Below are 19,686 nucleotides of genomic sequence, written 5' to 3'. Positions count from 1 at the left end.
TCCATTTTCCCACACTTTATTACGTCGATTACAAGGTTTTTGCAACAGACAGTCCTTTTTTTAATTTTCATGGTACTTAGCCCTGAGATTCCTGAAGACCAATATAAAGCTGCGGAAACAGTAATCGACTGATGCTTATCACTGGCATTGTTGTTTACCGACTGCAAAAGCGATTTTGTCTTTCTTTCACTTGAAAAGATTAAGTGCGGTTTGCAAGCAATTCTGACACAAAACCTGACTGACTGGCCTTATACACAGTATTTTAGGGGATAACAAGAAGCTTCGTCTTTACCTCAGTTACGAATTTCTCTACAGTATCACCTGTTAGTCACTTCCCTTTACACATACACACGAAGTAAATTTCGTAATTTTGCTACTTCCCTTACGTACAATTTCCTGAATGTGCATGATTAGGTTGAAGAAATATGTAAATCAGTAATGTTAATCTCACTTGCATTCAGAGGATCTAGTCACATAGATCTCCCTCGGTACCAGTGTGTTGAATCTCTCGAGCAGTTCTAAACTTGCCGAGTAGTTTTTGTTTCACAATTTTGCAAGTTTCATTTTGGAATGAACATCGTTCCTTATTTAAGCATTTGTTCCATTTAACAATTCACTTTCAGATTTTACGGAACGGAACTGGTTTTGCACATAGCTTAACTTTAAACATTTTTTCCCTCCTTTGTTAACTAAAAAAAGTTACAGGCTTCTCTTTGACAATGAAAGCTATTACCGTACATATTTTCCTCCTGCTAGGGAGGTACTGAATTTTTGTTCTGGACTTTAATTAGCACAACAGTTATCGTTCGAACCACAATTCCTGGAGTCGTCAGTTATTTCCCGTTTTCTCTAGTGTTCCCGTAATTTCTAACGAAATGCCGACTCATTCGAATCAATGATCACGAAATTAGCTAATAAACAACTAGGTCTTCAGGAGAGCGTGATGATTTCGACTGCATACCACATTCTTCTCATATTGTCTTTGGAAGATTGGAAAAATTAGTTGGATTCCACATTACTGTGAAAGTCTGGAACCTATCCAAAGACAAATGCTATTAGCTAGCATGTACGAAGAAAATACAAAGAAAACTAATTCATTGTTATGGCCATTATTAACACTTAGATTTGCCACAAACGCAACCGCTAATTATTATGGATATTGTATGAGTTGCAAATTAAAATGAATAGTGATTGTGAACAATTGTATCAAAGAAATTAACAAGGGAATCTGATATTCACATTACAAATTACGATCGTGTCGTGCTATGGTCTCCGTTTACCGTTGTGTCGTCAACCAGGGCTACATACCTGCCGTCTTGCGGATGCGCTGTCTGCCGCAGCTTTGTTAGGAGTATACACGTACGGTGACGGTTACTGCACTATATTGTCATAGCTTCTCAACGGTTTGCGTTAGGACGTTCAAACTGCACAGTTGGCCGCGGGGTATGATGGGAATTAGTAAGCGCGTTATGGTTTGGTTCGGCAACGGAGCCCACTTTAATTTGGACGGGTTAGTCAATAAGCAAAATTAGCTCTTTGGGGGACTGAGAATCCGCACGAGAAGTCTCTTCACTCTCAACGAGTGATTGTGTGGCGTGCAGTGTCCAGTCACAGAATAATCTGTGCGATATTCCTCGATGACACGGTGACTACCGAACGGTGAAGGTTTTGGAAGATGATTTCATGCCCTTTATCCAAAGTGACCCTGATTTCGACAAGATGTGGTTCATGCAAGACGGAGCGCGACAGCATCGAAGCAGGTGAGTGTTTGATGCCCTGGAGGAGCACTTTGTAGACTTCTGGCTCTGGGGTACCCAGAGGCCACTGGCAAGGGACTCGATTAGCCGCCATATTCTCCGGATATGGACATATGCGACTCCATTTTGTGGAGCTATATTAAAGACATGGTGTACAGCAATAGCCCTGAAACCATTTCTGAGAACAGCCGTTCAGGAGATCATCGACAGCGTCGAAGTTGCGACACTTCAGCGAGTTATGCAAAATTTCGCTATTTCTGCGCCACATTATCTCTAATGATGGTAGGCGTATCGAACATGTCAAAACTTAAATCCGTATATCTGTAGTGACGTTTATATGCTGAATAAAGTGTGTGCACGTTTCTTTCATGTAGTTCAATAATTGTCATCCTGTACTTCCAGCCACCTGACGAGCTACGAATTTGACAATTTTCAACATTTTTTACAAACTTGCGCTGAGTCTTAGCAGCTAAAATTTTGATATCGTGTTTCTTTCGACGTAGTCTTCCTTTATATATATAAAAAAATTCTCGACTGGTTTCGACATGTTGGGTTGGACAGTTCCCTAGTGAGTTACCCAACCTGCTACAGGGAAACCTACAGAATAATGCGCACTCCTAAACACTAAGCAGATCGCCATCTACCACATTAACAAATATAGCCAGAAGTGAGACATATGATAAGTGACACGTAAAAATCCTGGGAGTGACTGTGGACCGAGCCCCAGAACCTTGGATACGCCGTGTGACACGTAGCCACTGAGTTAGCAGACCTGAGCGCTTGATGTTAGTTAATGAGTCACAAAGTTCTGGTAAGATTCTGGATACTTTCTACTACGGAGGGTGGGTAAAATAAAAGTGGACCAGACAATATTTCATGTACATCAAGACAGACAGCCCAGTTTATATCATTTTGCCCAGTTGTGGATGGTGCAAATTGGGTTGCCTATTTTAATGTCCATGTAATTTTGTATCGGCCAGTTTTATTTTTACACCGTGTACAAGATGCTCCAGACTACTAAGATCAAAAATGCGCAGGCAGTAGAGGATCCTGAATGGAGTACTTTGAGATAACAAATCAAGAAATAATATATACTGCAACAGTCACTTGTTACTTATATTTTATTAGCAAGAAGCTTTTTGGCAGCATGCTGTATCATCAGGTGCACTTAAGTTACTTTTACATCGTAATTAAAATGAAGTGAGGTTTAGTGTCCTTTGCTGTGTATGTGCCATTGAGTTTATGTGTCGAAAGATACGCCTGTTCAAGGAGATAAATACGTTATAGTGTGTACAATAAGTGTTTAATGTACACTCCATTACGTATTTATCTTCCTGAACAGACGTCGTTTTCGACACATAACCTCACTGGCACACACAGCTGTGTGTGCATTTTAATTACAATGAAGAAGTAACTGTAAACGCACCTATGAAGGAAACATGCTGCTGAAACGCTAATAAAACATTAGTAACAGGTGATTGTTGTAATATATATTATTTCATAATAATCATACAAGACAGTCGCAGCCCTCAAACAACATTGATATAACATGGATAAATCTAAACTAAACAAAACAATTGTCGGAATCGAATATTTCAGATTGCGTGTCTTTAGCGAATCAGATGATTGGGGGTGGCCAGTATATTGCTACACTACGTCCAATCCAAGTCGGCACATTCCTACGGAGATACGTGCCAACTTCACGGTGACAATGTGGTGGCGTACTACTTTGCTGGACAATAAATTCTGTACCGATATCCTGCTGTAACAAAGGTATTAGATAGTGTTGAAGCATGTCCAGATACGACATGCCAGTTACAGTTGGCTCGGCAAATAGAATGGTCCATAAATCTACCTATAGCTTACAACGCAAAAAACGTTTACCTTAGGCGTGTCCCTTGCAGGTTTGATTGTGTGACGTGGTTTTTGCGCACCCTATAACTGAACATTAAGCTGCTTCACTTTACCGCAGGTATGGAAGGTGGCTTCGTCACTGAACACAGATTTGTTAAGAAAATCATCTTCAGTCTACATTTTGTTCAACATTTCTACATTAAAGTCAGCTCGTTTTTCTTTGTCACTTTCCGTTAAAGCTCTCAACTGTTCTAATTCGTAGGATTTGAATGACAGGCATTTCTGCAATATCTTTCACACTATAACACTAGGTATAATCTATTCTAACCTGGTATATCCGGTTGATTTACGTAGACTACGAATGTAAGACTGCCGAACTTTTGCAATTGCTGCGTCAGAGACTTATTGCCGACGATGGTCCGGCGTCATATGTGATACACAGCCAGTTCAGTAAAACTATTGAACTAATTAATAACAGTTTGTCTCTGATGTGGCAGCTTGTGATATTTATTCCTGAATTGTCTCTGAACTGTAGTAACGGAATTGGATTCATAAAACAATAAACAACACTGCACCACTCTCTGCAATGTTACACGACTCCATGACGAATGTTTGAATAACTCACTCGCACTTGCCACGTAGTGGAAAAGTTGGTAACTAACAGTGTCAGGCGGGAGTGAAACTTGAAGATGTACTGCATTCAGTGCTGTATCAAACATTTATGTAAGTTATTTACCCTTTCTACAATATTAGTTTGCTTTTGTATAACTAATTTATTAACATCTTGTACATTGTAAGACACGTACATTATGTGATCAAAAGTATGCGTACAGCGACAAAAAGATACGTTTTTCATATTAGGTGCATCGTGCTGCCACCTAATGCCAGGTACTCCATATCAGCGACCTCAGTAGTCATTAGACATCGTGAGAAAGCAGACTGGGGCGCTCCGCGGAACTTACGCACTTTGAACGCGGACACGTGAAAGGGGGTCACTTATGTCATACATCTGTACGCGAGATTTCCAAACTTCTAAACATCCCTAGGTCAACTGTATCCGATGTGATACTGAAGTGGAAACGTGAAGGGACACGTACAGCACAAAAACGTACAGGCCCATCTCCTCTGGTGACGGACAAATGGCTCTGAGTACTATGGGACTTAACATCTGAGGTCATCAGTCCCCTAGAAATCAGTCCCCTACAACTTAGAACTACTTAAACCTAACTAACCTAAGGACATCACACACATCCATGCCCCAGGCAGGATTCGAACCTGCGACCGTAGCAGCAGCGCGGTTCCAGACTGAAGCATCTAGAACCGCTCGGCCACAGTGACTGACAGAGACCGCCGACAGTTGAAGAGGGTCGTAATGTGTAATAGGCAGAACATCAGAACATCACGCAGGAATTCCAGACTGCATCAGGATCCACTGCAAGTACTATGACAGTTGGTCGGGAGATTTCGTCCTCGATCGGCTGCTCATAAGCCACACATCACCACGGTAAGTGCCAAACGACCCCTCGCTTGGTGTAAGAAGCGTAAACAATGGACGACTGAACAGTGGAGAAACGTTGTGTGGAGTGACAAATCATAGTACACAATTTGGCGATCCGATGGCAGGGTGTGGGTATGGCCAGCGTGTGTAGTGCCAACAGTAAAATTCGCAGGCGGTGGTGCTATGGTGTGATGGTTGTTGTTTTGCGTGGCACTGTCACGGCACAGGCCTACATTGACGTTTTAAGCACCTTCTTGCTTCCCAGCGTTGAAGAGCAGTTCGGGGATGGCGACTGCATATTTCAGCGCGGTCGAGCACCTGTTCATAATGCACGGCCTTTGGCGGAGTGGTTACACCACAATAACATCCCTATAATACAGTGGTCTGTACAGAGTCCTGACGTGAATCCTATATAATACCTTTCGGATTTTTCCGAACGCCTACTTCGCACCAGGCCTCACCGACCGACATCAATACCTCTCCTCAGTGCATCACTCCGTGAAAAATGGGCTGCCACTCCCCAAGAAACTTTCCAGCACCCGATTGAACGTATGCCTGTGAGAGTGGAAGCTGTCATCAAGGCTCCATTACCAATGGAGAGCGCTGCGAACTTGTAAGTCATTTCAGCCAAATATCCGGATACTTTTGATCACATAGTGTGTTTGATGTTTATGTTTCAGGAGGAACAGCTGCCTGCCTGCCAGGCGCCACACTGACAAACAATAAAGTCACCGTAATTTTACTGATGTGTACGTCCACAAGTGGTTGTCGGAGATAAAACATTACTCGTCATGGGAATCTGCAGACATGCATTTAATTTGGGGGCAACAGGGAGTTGCGCCATCTAATTTGGGGCGCAACAGGGTGTGGCACCTTTTAATCAGAACGAATGCATAGAAAAAAGCTTCGCGACAGGCGTCATTCATTTTTTCGTAGAATCCTTCCATGTTGTAGACTGTCTTCATCAGAGTACGTAGTATGTGTGTAGTGATACACCCCCTAAGTTCACAGGGAATAGTGGCCGAAACGTTGGTACATTTTGTAACGTGACGCGGTGTACAACACAGCAGAACTTTATGGGAACTCATTTCGTCTGGAAAGCCTATTAACTTAACGGCTCATCGTAATTGGAAGATATTTGTCTCTGTGGGCAGAAACTTATTGGACACTGCCTCATTGAAGTCAGAATGGGCTGTCCAGGTTTCTCGACGAAGAGTAGTTCGCACACAAGAATCTGAAGACTTGGAGTTGGATCATGTAGGAGAATGTTCCACAATACTTTCCCGTCATCTTGCCTATAAGGGATATATTTAAGGAATACAGAGTGGATAGTACTGGTGGGAGAGCAATTACGTCCCTGCTGTTAACAACGAGTACAAACAACAGCACCAAATGATTTCTGTCAACGGAGAACCTAGTGCAGTGCTGCAGTGCCGGATTTCATTCTGTCTTTATCGTCTACAGATGAGGCCCGTATCAATCGAGATGTTGTTCTCAGTTTCCACAAGAAACAAAACTGAAATTATGATATCAAGTCACCAGTAACGATTCTCTTTGAAACTGAGGGATGAAACAGTACAAGATCGATTCGTAGGACCGTATTTGTTGCCTCTCCGTTTGAATGGTGCTTGTTATCTGGTGTTCACTCGATATGCGCCGACAATGTTTTTGGATAATGAACATCCTGTTGTCCGCGAGATGTTGTGAGTACAACGGCCCATCATCCCGTTTCAATGTTAACACCTGTGAGCATGTGAACAATAAGTACCATCATCGTTGAATGGTTCACATGGCTCTGAGCACTATGCGACTTAACTTCTGAGGTCACTAGTCGCCTAGAACTTAGAACTAATTAAACCTAACTAACCTAAGGACATCACACACATCCATGCCCGAGGCAGGATTCGAACCTGCGACCGTAGCAGTCCAGCGGTTCCGGACTGCGCGCCTAGAATCACTAGACCACCGCGGCCGGCTCATCGTTGAATGGGAAGGCCAGTGTGATCCCCAGATTTCACTCCTATCGATTTCTTCCTACGACGTAAGATTGTAGAGTCCTAGCTACCTATCCTTTCTATAACAACCAGGGATTTTTAGGAGAATGTGGCTAAATTATTCGCGTTGTTGTAATGTATGTATTGAAAATTGGGTTTATAATTTGAGTAGGTGCTACAAGTTTAAACGGTTGTTTTACGACATAAGTTGTTTCAGTAACAATGACAGTTCCTTCGTACAATTGTATCACAAAGTTTATTTTGATATTCAGTTCATTTACATACAATTTCAGGACAATAGAACCTGATCATCGGATAGAGAACATATCTAAAAGAAATCGAGTTCCATAATCACTAAAAGTATTCACCCAGAGCAGATATAAGAAAATATTATAAGGAATAGGAAGATGCGAATTAAGAGTGTGCAACTTCTCACAAAATACACCCACTAAATCAGGAGCAGGAAGAATCAATGGCCCAGAGTAGGAAAACAAAAGGAAAACTGCGTGGGACCACCCTCTGGTTCACATACTGTACCGAGGCCAAAGATTCTGCTCAGAGTAAGGACTGCGGCGTTGTCTTTGTCGAAGGGACGTCCTTTGGGTGGTGGGTGTGTTACAGTTTCTGGGGAGGAATCTTTTCAATCTTCTATATCTCATTGAGAAATACGGTTAAAATTATTGTACAAATTAAACATAACGAAATTTGTTGCTACAGTATTAACTTCAAGAAATAAATATGGTGTACGAACTTTTAGAATGCAACCCTTGAAATTTTTATGAAGGCTGATTTTAGTGTTAGGATAATATTAGCGCTTTGCACTGTTTATTGAAAAAAGGAAAGATAACTGACATTTTTAGACTATGGGTTTCCTGTCCTTTTGAGAACATCGTATATGAATAGTCACGTTGCACTGCCCCTTATTCATACCAAGCAGGCCACACACTGGTGAACACATTGCACTCTCATTCAGAAACGCCGAGTTTCATAGCCTTGTTCAGTCGTCCTAATTCACATTGTCCACGATTTCCCTCAATCGATTAAGGCAAATATCGAAATGGATTCCTTTGAAAAGGGCACGGTCGATTTCCTTTCTCATCCGCCCCAAGTCCAGCTGTTGATCCGTCTTCAGTAGCCTCATTACCAACGGGACGTAAACCCCAAACTTCGTTCCTTTTGTTACATTTGCTGTTCAGACTGTGTGCTTCGAAAGCAATATTCAGACACTTGACAGCTCTTCTAATTCTTTCCTCCTTCCATCTAAGCCACGTCATCTGAGTAATAATTACTTCTTTCTTTTTCCTTCGCTTCTTCTTGAAGATCAAAGTTAAACAGTGAGGATCCAAGACCTTTTCTGTCTTGGCTGATCTCCACTTGCGTTTTGAAAATACTGTAAGTCACGTCATGCATCTACATTTTATTCGTATTCTCCTTAGTCCGTTGATAAGATTAGGTACACTGTTAGTTCTACAATCTTAGTAGAAGGTTGTTGTGGACGTCGAACATGTCAGTATGACAAAAAATACAATCTACGTATTTACAAAAAACTGACCTGCTATGTTCCTTCATCAGATCCTAAGTTAGATTGTCCTCAAGGAAGTGGGAAAAGTAAAACATGTTACACATTTTGTTCATTTATACATTAATAACAAGGTTTAAACAGACATTTAAATGAATACATGCTTAAGTGCGTAGCAAAATTCCAGGGGTATTGTAGCCAAGGGCGTCAATACGGTCTACACTATATTGTTTTTCGTTTCCATGAGAGCTAGGGATGGGGGAGGGACACGCAGACTCACCCTAGTGTCCGCGTTTGGGCGTCGTTGAATGTAAGCAAGCATCATGAAAACCAAAAGCATTTGCTAAGGTTCACATAACCCCAGACAGTGTTTTCCGGCCAATAATGGCTAACATCATTTCAGTGCTTAACACAGGGATCGTATTGTTGAACTCAAGATATGTCGAACAAAGATATTACGGTACGTAGTAGAGTACATTAATTGGTTTTGCTAAGAAACTCATCAGTAGAAGGAGTTTTCCACTAATAAAATAAAATACTTAACTAAACTAAACTCCCCCCGCACAGGCCATGAAGGCCCAATGTTACCGACTGGCCGCCGTGTCATCCTCAGAGCAGAGGCGTCACTGGAAGCAGATATGGAGGGGCATGTGATCAGCACACCGCTCTCCCGGCCGTATGTCAGTTTACGAGACCGGAGCCGCTACTTTTCAATCAAGTAGCTCCTCAGTTTGCCTCACAAGGGCTGAGTGCAGCCCGCTTGCTAACAGCGCTCGGCAGACCGGATGGTCACCCATCCAAGTGCTAGCCCAGTCCGACAACGCTTAACTTCGGTGATCTGACGGGAACCGTTGTTACCACTGTCGCAAGGTCGTTGGCTACTAAAATATTTAGGCTACTATTAAACTATACGCTATTAATAAGTTTTTAGGTTTACTGGCAAACTATTGAACATGTGTGTATCTAAATAATGGACACCTTTCTGCACCAAAGTGAATGAGTCTTTTTTTCTTATTCGTAGGATTGATTCTGGGCACTGAGCTGTTGGCCAGAAAGATGGATGTTATTTATGACAGACTTTATTAATGAATGATGGTACATAGGAGCAGTAGTTCGTTTATCTACTTCCTTGAATAGGTTTCTGAAAGATGTTCTCGAAATGCCTGTCATAAAAGAGAGTGGAAACAGCGCAACATGGCGTGCACCTTTACTTTACTCAAGCCTAACAGATGGTATGATTGTGGAGAAACTTTTGTTTCGACAACGATTCAAGGTACCGCAGTTGGTTCATACAGAAACGTGCTACCCGAAATACTTGCTGACTTACTTACTTCTCACGCAGACGCTTAACAGCAAAGCAATTAAACGCACTGATTAACTGTAGCAAAACCGATGTGGGAAGCCGACTGCACGCTCTGTGCAAACAACTCGGAGTCACTCCGTTGTGGCTGCAAGTTTAATGAACCCGCGGCTGCCCCGGATCCTTTTCCTCCCACCCCACACCCCACCCCCCCTGCCCCGCCACCAACAACTTACCCTGCTCCTCCGCCACAAGCTGCCGTACTTGAGAACACCCAAGCGCCAAGGCGCCAAGTTGGACTTCGGCAATCAATTGACTTCGCTCCGTTGTTTCTCAGGGCGAAGCCGCCTTAAGAACAGAGCGGGGCAGGTGCCCTGTGTCCGCTTAGTCCTTGGCCTTCTCACAAATCAAAACCATGCGGACGTGGACAAATTACAATGTGCTTGGGTAATATTTACACTTGCAAACACCTGCCTTCTTTCGAACTGCAATTATTGCATTCGTCTTGAAATTCGAGTCTAATTGTGGACAGGTCACGCCTTTAATGACCCATCCTATGATTTAACGTGACAACTTCTAATGGATGAAGCGTTTTTTAGGCCCTAGGCATAGATGCTAAAATGTGGATTCACACAATAATTTGTGACAAGAAGATGTCTAAAAAAAAATTCTTTCATTTAAACACTCTAATTTACTCATTAAAACACAGACGATCACAACTCATAAAAAGGAGACAGTCAAACAGATGACTAGCGCTATCAGTATGAAAATTCTGATTTGTCGTTATATAGATAGCAGCGTCACTCGATTTGACAAGAAATTACACTCTGTTACTCAAAAATGAAGTTCTGAACCTCAGTTTCGAAACTCGCTATTTTTTGACGAAAAACAATGACTGAGAGCTTGGTGACTGATTGAGAGGTTCATGTATTCAGCACATGTACGCTGCACTAGAGACAGGCAATCGTATGTAATTTCACCAGTGTGGAATAATAATGTGCCCGCTATGAATGCTTACTGTAATTTAAATGCTATGAGCTGTGATGAACGCCGCTGTCACGCACTCTGTTTCAGAAGACAAGGGCGTTTCGCTGCGACTACAACACTGTTCCCTGGACGTCTCATAACTTTAAAGTCACTGCGGTCAGCGCCACGTGTTAGCCCGACATCGATGCCGCCTCCACCGCCTCTCAACTTGGAATCGATGCTGCCTCCACTGCGTCCCGACCCGGAGACAATGGTGCCTCCTGCATCCCGGCCCAGACTACTATATTTCTCTCTCTCTCTCTCTCTCTCTCATGCCCTGTTTTCGTTTATTAGCGAACAATGCCAGTCACCAACAATTAAACTGTAAAACACTGCTGCCCAATAGCGAAGTTTCTCTCCACCTTGCCGGCCGAAGTGACCGAGCGGTTCTAGGCGCTTCAGTCTGGAGCCGCGCGACCGCTACGGTCGCAGGTTTGAATCCTGCCTCGGGCATGGATGTATGTGATGTTCTTAGGTTAGTTAGGTTTAAGTAGTTCTAAGTTCTAGGGGACTGATGACCTCAGATGTTAAGTCCCATAGTGCTCAGAGCCAGAGCTCTCCACCTTAGAGAATCCCACGGAAACGGTGTGCTGCAATCAGACGCACATCATATCGCAACCCCCCACCCTACTACTAAATATCCACTGCAGCTCTATGCAAGTTATGCCATACCCTGATATACCAATTTCACGTTTTCGCTCCTATGAACTAGTCTTGCGTCAAAGGGCCTCTGAAGTTAGGAACGACGTCTCACGAGGGTAACACATTTTCTGGAGCCCTTGATTTCTAAAACTGCCGACTACTTTCAATAAAGTAGGTCCGAAAAAAGTGGACACTAGGCTAGGCAAGACTCTAAAGCTGGACAAAAGTTTGCTATCCCCTGCGACGCCTCAGCAGCCCTTGTTCGGTGAAGTTCACCTGAGACTCCGATCTCCACTCCCAACAAAGTGCTATTTTCTGTACTATTCCCTGTTCGCCGTGTCTCAGTTCTAAAGAGCTGTGTCTTCTCACACACACAAAAAGTATGCTGAAGCCAGTGAGTCCATGACCATGTTAAAGAAGTGAAATGAAGTTACATAGAGCATTGTACTACCAGTATTGTAGTCCAAGATCAAGAAAAACGTTCCCAATGCAATCCCGACCTTTATCATCCTCTAATTACGCAGCCATCTCAAATGAAAAAGGCATGCAGAATTGCGTGCCGTGTGCAATATGTGTCAGAGGAAACCTCATCTGCTGGGGCTTCTTGTTACAACTTACATATTTCAGTACTTTGCGAAATTCTTCTTTTAGTATCATATTTCCCATCTCATCTTCATCTACTTCCTCTTCCATTTCTATAATATTGTTTTTATGATGGTCGTTCCCCTATGTAGCCCTTGTATATACGCATTTGAATACAAATTTAACCAAAAAAGAAATCTGTTAATAAGGGAAATCATGAGGTATCAAAGATCAAGGAAGATCTAATGTGGTAACAGAACAAATGAAAAATATTTATTATTTATTGAGTTTCAAGGAAACCACGAAAATCGACGTCGTTACAAGGTTAAGCTGTAACAGATAATTAAGGCATTTGCAAGCTTTTCTGCCTATCCTCTATAGTTATAAAAGGAATCTGAATATTACGGTAACGGAAGGAAGCTCAAGGGGCATAAATTGTTATTTATTTGTCTGACTTTGCTGTCGCTCATACGCCTGTTACTTCGCACAATAAATTGCATGGCACTATTTTTGTATTTTTTGAGGAACAAGAATTAGAAAGTGCCTGAACGTTACTGCACAATAACTGTATCCTTAAGACCAGAGGCCAAAAAACATCGTAACTGACAAGAACGAGAGACTTCCCAAAATCATTTATCTGACAAAATTCAAGATTAAGACGATTTCGAAGGCCTTCTGTGGCAGCAAAGATCTGATAGATCATGAGTTTCTAACCGAGGGAGATAGGGAAGACGATGAACACCATATCTATGACTTTCTTATGGTCTCTGGATCGTATTGTAGCACCATTTGTGATTTCTTGTAATGGCGGGGAAATCCAACAATATGTGACCACCATGCTCGCGTGTATCCACAAGACGTGTTTGCTGACAGTTTGGAAAAGCTTTACAACCGATGTCAGCTGTGTGTTGTACTTAATAATTTGTAATTTGTTGGCCTGTAGAGGAACTTTCTGTGAAAATAGCAATACTCTACTTTTTATAGCGGCTACCCTCAACATTATCGGACGCTGTATCCAAGAAAGTTATGCGGAGTTATTTACATGTTGTATTATATTGTATTCGTATGAGTACTGAATTTTTCTTTCATTTCCTCTGGAAGTAGAATAAAAAAAATATAGAATGGAATACGTCGACAGAAGTCCTGACGATTTGATCGTGGAAAGTACACTGGCCTTATCGTAAATATTTAAGTAAATGAATCCGATTTTACAGCCCAAAGCAGGCGCCAAGATACAACACAGAACCGATTATTTCTTTTCCTTCCTTTTCAACAGCACGCAGCGGTTCCGCCAGCGGCGTCTTAGGAGAGAGTGGAGATGTGCTTCTCCTTCAGTGCATATCTTATTTTTAAGGGCCTGCCGATCCGCGGCCCTAAGCCCATCGAAATGTAAGGGGAACCCGTACCGGGAGGCTCCCAGTGTAAAGTGGGTCTAAATCCGAACATCCCATCTCGCAGGAGTGCATATTTCTCCGGTGCGTAACGGCGGGGGTGTGTGCCGAGGCTGGGGTGCAGCCCGCGCTCACCGCGCCCCGCCTTGCCGGTATTTGCCGTTGGAATTGATTTACGAGTGGTGGGCGGCTCCCCAGAAATACTGCGAGCGACTGCCGGGGGCCGGAGTGCACCGCAGACTACCTGTCGCTGCCGATGGGCGAGCAAAGTCACGTTTTATCTGCGCGTCAGTTGAGAGAGGTGCCATCTCAGTGCCATGACTCACACATTAATAACACGTACAATTCTGTACAAATCGTAAACAAGCTCAAAATACGCTGACATTAAGAAGGAGTTGCGAGACATAAACGAAAGTTGGAAGGAGTCTTTCTACTTATGAAAGGTAATATCTATTCAAATTTTACGCTAGTCGCACAATAGTGGCGTTAAAAGCACCACTACGAGGATGCAAATCAGGTTTGCTTTAAATACACGCTGTATCGGTGGTGAGTTTTAATTACTTTTGAGAGCGAACGTGGTGAGCTGATGTTGGTATAGATTGCCTTTAAGGCGAGAAAGACGCCATTATCACCAGCTCACTGAGTTTCGACGACTTCGTGTGATAGGGCTACGAGAAGCTGGACATCCCTTCGGCGATATTGCAGAAAGATTTGGCAGGGATGCAGCCACTGTATATGACTGCTGGCAGTGGTGGTCACGTGAATGTACGGTTGCAAGAAGACCGGGGTCCTGACGGCCACGTGGCGACACCGAAAGGGAGGACCATCGTGTTTGGCGCACGGTTTTGGCGCATCGTATTGCGTCTGCAGCAGCGATCTGAGGAGCAGGTGGCACCGCAGTGACGCAACAAACGGTTACAAATTGATCACTTTAAGGGCACCTCCGACGAGCCAGATGACCTGTACAGTGTGTTGCACGGACCCCAGACCACTGCCGTTGGAGGACAGAGTGGAAGTCTGTTGTGTTTCCTGATGAAAGTTGGTTCTACCTCGAGGCCAGTAAAGGTCGTCTGCTAGTTAGAAGGGGGCCAGTTGGAGGCCTGCAACAAACCTGCTTGTGTGTTTGACACACTGGACCTACACCTGGAGTTATGGTCTGACAGCAGGAGCTTGTCCCACTCAACTGACTACAAATTCGTACGTCGATCTGGTGATCCGACCTGTTGTGCAGCCATTCGTGAGCACGCTTCCAGGGGGTGTTTTCCAAGACGATGACGCTCGCCCACATACCGCTGTTGTAACCCAACATGCTGCATACAGTGTCTACATGTTGCCTCGGCCTGTTCGATCACCAAATCTGTCTCCAATCTAGCACATATGGGATATCATTGGACATAAATCGAGCGTCATCCACAAACAGCATTAGCCGTACCTGTATTGACCAACCAAGTGCAAGAAGCATGGAACTCCACCCCGCAAACTGACACCCGGAACCTGCACAACACAATGCATGCACGTTTGCATGGTTGCATTCAACATTCTTGTGGTGACACTGGTTGTTAATGTAACTGCATTTCACATTTGCAGTGGCTCATCTCGCCCTTACATTAGCCTGGGATCTTGTAATGTTAATCACTTAAATATGTTACCTAGGGAAATGTATTTACGAAATTTCATTACTCTACATCAACCATTTCTTGGTGCTGTGATTTTTCTTCTTTAATGTATTTCCTGTGGAAAGTATATGAGAGCTGGTTTCCCAGAATGGGGCAGGATAAGATTACGATTGTGGACGGGGCAATACGTATACTTTATTCAAAGAAATTAAAACTTTAAAACAATCTCTTAGAAAAAACACAATTGACTGTATGACAACTGAAAGCCTTATCACAGAAAAAAGATCCCACGATTTTGGATCTGAAGGCCACCAACAGTAACCTCAAACAACAAACGGCTGAAGGCCTGAATTAGAAGTCAGAAGAACATTTCCAAGTAGCACATATTACTATATATACTTCGTTTTAAAACAAAGTGTAACACGGGTGAAGGCCTTAGCAAATAGCACTTTTAAAATAAATCCCTTGCTTTTAAAACAAGTTTGCTCAAAAAAACTCACTGAACACGGCTGAAGGCTTTATCACGAAAGAAGTGAAATTATTGCTCAGCTGAAGGCCACACCAACAATAATTAGAAAATTACAAATATTCTTAAAACAAACATCACAATCTAAGGAATCAGGACAAGCGGTTGTCAGCAAGTGTTCCATGGGTCGGCCTGGGAATGTAACTCAAACATAAGGTAAGGTGAGACAGGCAGCCAAGAGTACTCGCGTAAGAGGATGACAACTGAAACTAGGGGCAGCTTTAGCGCCGACCGACTGACCAATCCTCCTAACGTCCGATCACCGGTACAACGATGGAATATTTTTAGGCAAGGGCGAAGAGACAAGCAGCACTACGTCTTCAGAAAACACCCAAGGCCGAAGGCAACACTAGAACCAAGGTAGACCCCTCGAAAATATGCACAGTACAATACAAGAGGCTGTCGAACTACAAGCCGTGTCGGACAGCATCAACACGACGAGGAAAGGTACACCGCCGGAAAAGTACGCTAACCTCCAGGGCAGGTAACTGGGACCTTAGTGGCCATAAGGCAGAAGATAGCGCTGGTTGCAGTGCACTAATAAGAATGATACTAAATTAACTGATGAATAACAAACAGAGAAAGACGGATGCAATATTTCACCGCCTCGAAACACTTCACTCGTTCCCGCCAGGCTCAGTGGCCCTCGGAGCAACAACCCGCCGACCAAAGAAGAGATCTCAGAATAGTTGAGGTTGCATTAGCAGTTAACTCTTCACTCAAACGTTCAGGGTTCGGTGTGCAACGAAGTCATCGCTCTCGCACCTACCCCTCCTCGATCCGGCAGTGGCAGCACGCCGTCAGCGGTCCCGGCTTGCCCGCGCGTTGCACGGACCTGCTCGCTGCTGCGCCCCAAACGAACTGATGTCCGTTGGCAACTTCACCAAATCCAATACGCAGACAGCAATAAAATAACTGTTCATTCAAAAGCACAAGATACACACGGATCCGGGAAAACAATCCATCAAAAACTCACAATACTAAAACCAGTCACTGTGAAACAACACGGACGAATTATAAGTCGGCACAAACACAGAGAAGCCAGAAGCGTTCGGAAGACCAACTGCAAGTCGTCCGCTGCGACGACCGACCGACCGACCAACCAACGGTCGTTCCCACACAAGTCAGGCACGGGAAAGATCCCAGTATAAATAGTGGACTGACAACTTATTGCCATGCATCAGAGGGTTGGATCCCCTCATTCGAAGGCGTCAGATTGCAAAGCCTGGGCTACTCTAAGGTTGGAATCTCCGTCTTCGAAGATTGTGTCCGTCTGTCTGTCTGCCCGTCTGCCCGCCACTTACTGCTGTAGCTGTTCGTTCGTCCGTCCGTCCGTCCGCCTGCCTGCTCGCTGTCCATCACCGCCGCTACCGCTGCTGCCTGCTGTCCGTCCGTCCGTCCGTCTGTCTGTTCGCCGCCGCCGCCGCCGCCGCCTGGTCGCCGCCAGCCGGTGCTCGCCGCCGCCGCCGCCTGGTCGCCGCTGCCGCCGCCGCCGCCGCCGCCGCCGCCGCCGTCGCCGTCCGACCCTGGTCTTTGGCCGTCTTCGTCTTCCTCCGTCCTCGTCTTCCTCCGTCTTTGTCTTCGTCTGTCCCCTGTTTGTGTCCTTTCCTTTTCGTTCTGTGCGTTATTGTTTCTCCCTGACGTCATGTCCACCCCCACCACCACCGCCACCGCTACCACCACCGCCATAGTTTACACTTCCCCTTCTGCCGCCTCCACCACTATAACGTGGTGTGCCCAGTCCCACCCCCCTCCTTCCATCCCACCTCTTCTCACTCTCCCTTCGCCCTCGCTCTTTGTCGCCCCCTCTCCAGCTTCTTCCTCCCGCTCCTCTCGATCTGATCCTTTCCCGCCACTCCCCCAGCCTGTCATTGCAGCTCCGGCTAGGGTGGTGGCCCGTCGGGCCACTGTCCATGCCCAGCTCTCCCCGTCGCCTTCGCCATCACCGCCGTCACCATCACCGTCACCGTCACCGTCTCCGGCGCCGCCTGCTGCGTCCACGCCGGGACCTGTCCCTTCCCACCACCTCCCTACAGCTCCCGTCCCTCTTGTCACCACCCGCCCTTCTGCCGCCGTTAAGCGCCCTAGTGGCACCACCACCTCCTCCGCCCCCAAAAAGGCCCCGCCCGTCCTCCTTCCCCCCCCCCCCCAGGGTGCCATGGATGTCTCCCCACCTGGCCCTGCTCCCTCCGGCTCTTCCTCCTCCTCCTCCTCCCCCCCTCTTTCTACAAATACCTCCTCTCCCGTCCCGATCCTTCCCTTCTTGAGGCCCGGCATCTCTCCCTCTTCCTCCGCCAACACTTCCCTGGTGCACCTATCTCTCTCCTCACTCCCAGATGGGATTCCATTCTCATCTCCTCCGCCAGTCCCACCCTCCATACTGACATCCTCTCCCACCTCCCCATCACCCGTTTTGGCCCCAACACCTCCCTCACCCCTGCTCCTTCCCCATCTCCTACCTGCCAACCCCAGCCCCCGCGTCGCCCACCGACCCTCACCGCCATGATCACTCGGCTCAGTCTGTCGATCACGGAGGAGGAGGTGTTGGCGGAGCTCAAGGCGCATCCCATGCTGGAGGTGCGGGCGGTCCGCCGCATTTTCAACTTGGCCAGCCCCACCCGCCTTATGCCGGTTTTCTCCGAGGACGCCCCCTCCATTGACCGTCTCCTGAAGGAGGGTGCCCTCCTCTTCAACCAGTGTTAAAAGGTCGACCCCTCCTGTTCCCCTCCTCAATCCCTGCGCTGCCAGAGGTGTCTGCGCTATAACGTGCACCCCACAGCTGAGTGCCGCGAGGCCCCCACCTGCCCGCATTGTAGGCAGGTGCACTTCCTCAGGCAGTGCCCTAACTTCCAATCCCCTCCTTCCTGCGATACCTGCAATCTCCCCCATCCCACCTACTCCCAAAAGTGTAAAGCTCGACCCCCTCCGACCACTCCTGAACTCATCGTCCCTGTCCGTCCTCTGGATGCCCCCCCCCCTCCTGGAAATTCCCTTCGTCCCCCCCCCCACCGCTGAGGACATCATCCGGTTCCTCACCATTGTCCTCCAGAATGTCCATCCCTTTCAGAACCCCCACACCCTCCAACAGGTATCCCTCGCCGCTCGTTCCATTTTCCACCTCAAAATGTACGCCACCTATTCCAACAACCAGGCCCATTTCACCTTCTCCCGCCTTGACACCCTCGTCTAAATCCCTGTCATGGCGCGACAGCAATGTATCCTTTTAAACAACATCCACTCCCTTCCCACCAACACAAACCTCTTCCTGCACACCCTTGCTATCCACCGTGTGGATGCCTTCCTCCTTAATGAAACCTTCCTCCAACCCCACCACTCCATCCACTCTTCGCCCTATCTCCTCCACCGCTCCGATAATCCCCTCCCAATTGCGTGTGGCGGAGTAGCCATTGGTCACCACCGCCAGATCCCCGTTCGGCTCCAACCTCTCCTTCCCGACCCCACCGAACACCTGATCCTTAGTCTCTTCTTCCCCGGCCTTACCGTTACCTGCGCCACCATCTATGTCCGCCCTAACGCCCCTATTCCCTTCGACTTCTTCTCCCACATCGACCGTACCTTCTCCTCTTATGTGATCGCCGCCGACCTCAACATCCATAGTCGTTCCGCCGCCCAGTTACGGCGGTGGCATCGGTTCCTCTCCTCCCTTCAAGGCGACCTAATCCCCATCCCCCAGCACACCCGTCCCAAATCCAATTCCACTCCTGATGTTATCCTCTCCTCCCCCAACCTTCTTGGCCGCATAACGGTGGATGTCCTGCAGCCTATTGGTAGCGACCATCTCCCTGTCCTCCTCACCGTTTCAGACGGTCGTCGCCCCCGCCCCAACCCTCGTCATTACCCTCCCCCTAAGTATGTCCATGACTATTCCCGTGCCGACTGGAATGCCTACCGGGATACCCTTTCTACCCAGGTCGATAGCCACCCCTTCACCTACCACCACCCTGACGATGTCACCCGTGC

The sequence above is a fragment of the Schistocerca piceifrons genome, chromosome 5 (assembly GCF_021461385.2).
Source record: "Schistocerca piceifrons isolate TAMUIC-IGC-003096 chromosome 5, iqSchPice1.1, whole genome shotgun sequence".
Classification (NCBI taxonomy): domain Eukaryota; kingdom Metazoa; phylum Arthropoda; class Insecta; order Orthoptera; family Acrididae; genus Schistocerca; species Schistocerca piceifrons.
Note: the sequence above shows the minus strand (reverse complement) of the source record.